General features: G+C 42.2%; 1 pseudogene; it reads right to left on the bottom strand.

The window, feature by feature from the left end:
* Nucleotides 1-364: 364 nt before the first annotated feature.
* Nucleotides 365-1,097, bottom strand: LOC102437568 (annotated as a pseudogene).
* Nucleotides 1,098-2,867: the final 1,770 nt, after the last annotated feature.

The following is a 2,867-nucleotide window of genomic DNA, read 5'->3' as shown; positions in this document are numbered from 1 at the left end:
CCACATGATCTCACTCATTCATGGATAATAAAGACCATTACAAACTTTTGAACAATAATAGATACAGAGGCAGAGCTGCCTCAAACTGATTGTCAAACTGCAGTGGGAAGGCCAGAGAGGGTTGGGGGTCAGAAGGGAGGGGAGTAAGAGATCAACCGAAGGACTTGTATGCATGCATATAAGCATAACTAATGGACATAAGACACTGGGGGGTAAGGGAGGGCAGGGGATTGTCAAGGACAGGGGGTGGGGGAAGGACACATATGTAATACCCTTTGTAATACTTATTATAATATTTTTTTAAAAAGAATTAAAAAAAGATAGCATGTTATCATTTTCACATCATTGCTCTCAGGTTTGGAAACTAATTAAACCTGCTGTCAGCATTCTGTTGCAGAGCTAGGGAGCCCACTCCTTTAGAATGCTCTAGCAGCTTAATGGCCTTATTGGAGCTTTCAATATTTCTAAGCAGAGTCTCCCAGCATCTCTTATTTTTCTTCTGATCTTCAAGTGCACAGCCAATGACTATGAATTGAAACTTCTGATCAACTGGCCCGGGCGGCACCTCAGAAGAACACGAACTGTACAGCGACATCAAGTGACTCCTGGCATTTCCCAAGTCATTCAGAAACTTACTGACCACCTCATCGATAACTCTGGTGATGTGCTTTAGGGATTCCTGCTGCTGAGAGTTTCTAATGGTTTCCACGGAAACTTCAACAGTGAGGGTTCATCCCAACAGATGGTTTGCAGTCAGATTAATTCTTCTCTTTCTCCATCGCTGATCTGCCTCATGTCCTGTCTGTTCTGGATACTGTGGATCATTTCCAAGAGGATTTCTCTCTCTTGCTCAATGGCAGTTGCTGCTTCTCTCTCTTTTTTATTGTTTTATTGCTTAAAGTATTACAAAGGGTATTACATATGTGTCCCTCCCGCCCCCCCCCCCCCCCCCCCCCTTGACAATTCCCTCTTACAGCTTCCACCCTGAGCTCCAGCTGGTCCAGGCTCTCCAGCAGGCGGCTGGAGCGGTCTGCCATGGAGGAGGAGCGGCAGAAGCGGCCCTCGCTGGCTTTCGCGTTGATCTTCACCTGAGCCATCTGAGCCTCTGAGGCGGGGCGGCCAAGAGGGCCTCTCCAGCGGCAGCCAGTGGAGGGAGCTGCGGCCGCAGTGTTGCAGTCACTGCGGGCTCCCGCTTAAAACCACTATTTCTTAAACAACACACCTTATAGTGCCTATAAAATTATGAAAAATATGAACTAACCTATTGTATAAGAATTAATATCAATGGCTGCATTGAGGGCTGAGGAAGTATCAGAAAACATAAATGGGCCGGAGGTATCGAAAGTAGGTTTAGATTTGATGATATGAATAAATATAATTAATAAATAATAATACAAGAATATACTCAGCCCTGGCCAGTATGGCTCAGTTGACTGGGCATTGTCCCATTTACTGAAAGGTCATTCGTTCCAGGTCAAGGCGCATGCCCATCTCTATCACCTGTAGGTAGGAGGGAAGAGGCAAGAGAACAATGTACCTCTGTATCCTCTCTCCTTCCCTCTCCTTAAAACAAAACAAAACAGAACAAAAAACAACCCACAATAAAAGTAATTATTCAAATGTTTTTTTAATGAATAAGTTCTGTGTTTAGTATACTTAGAACTATTAAATCAACTTTTGCCCCACCCAATATATTGGTGACAGATAATCATATTTCATGTGTGACAGTTTCACAGTTTTATCCTTATGTCAAAGCTCACCAAGTAGTACACATTAGAAAAGTGCGCTTTGTTGCATGTCAATTCTCATTTCCTGGGCAGAACAGTCTTGTCTCAGTGGTAGCAAACACTGGCAAGCAGTGAAGACTATAGCCATCAGAATCAACAGGAATTCTGACTTGTTACAAAAGACACATTTTTAGATTGATTACAGGATTATACTTTCTCTAGCTTTGAGGTCTTGACTGATGAGCAAATTTTGAGGTGAACAAACTAGAATGGCCAGGGGAATAAAAAAAACCTGTTATTTTTTTCTGCCAAGGACTTCAGCCACAGGAAACAGGTATGGAGGTCCTGAGAAATGTACACAAAGGTCACACAAACCACAGACCTGAGATTATCTGTGGAAAACGTTCAAAAGAGGCACTTATCCTCTAAGTCACTGTAGTCTTTCCCACTCACTATGAATACAGTGTTTCTGTTTTAATGGTGGTTCCTTCTAAACATCAGAGTCTTACAACAAATGACACCCACATATGAAATTTCTTACATCATGGCACATGGCACCTTTATAGTATGTGGGGAGGATTTCCCGCAAATATTGCTGAGAATTAGGTAATACATACTGTGATAAAGAATATAGTTCACACCCTGATCGGTTTGGGTCAGTGGATAGAGCATTGGACTGTGGACTGAAGGATCCCAGGTTTGATTCCTGTTAAGGGCAAGTACCTTGGTTGCGGGCACATCCCCATTGGGGGTTGTGCAGAAGGCAACTAATCGATGTTTCTCTCGAAAGACATTTCTCTCTCATCGATGATTCTAACTATCCCTTTCCCTTCCTCTCTGTGGAAAATCAAAAAAATATATTTTTAAAAAATTCACATTCATGGAACAATAGCAAAGGCCTCCTATTAATGGAAAAAAGTGACCTCACCAATAAAAGAAGAACTAGACTGCAAATTAGAACCAGAAAGTAATGTAGTCTTTCTCTCAAGAAGTTCGGCAGCAATACAAACTAAGCAAACATATGAAAAGGAAATTCCTGATATCATGCTATGCCTTCCAAAGCACAGAATGTATGGGAGCCCACCATATTGTTACACTACATGCTGATTGATAAGAAGTTGTTTTTCAATCATCCCATGG

This window comes from Myotis lucifugus, unplaced genomic scaffold (genome assembly GCF_000147115.1).
Source record: "Myotis lucifugus unplaced genomic scaffold, Myoluc2.0 scaffold_880, whole genome shotgun sequence".
Classification (NCBI taxonomy): domain Eukaryota; kingdom Metazoa; phylum Chordata; class Mammalia; order Chiroptera; family Vespertilionidae; genus Myotis; species Myotis lucifugus.
Note: the sequence above shows the minus strand (reverse complement) of the source record. Positions and strands in the feature narration are given on the sequence as shown.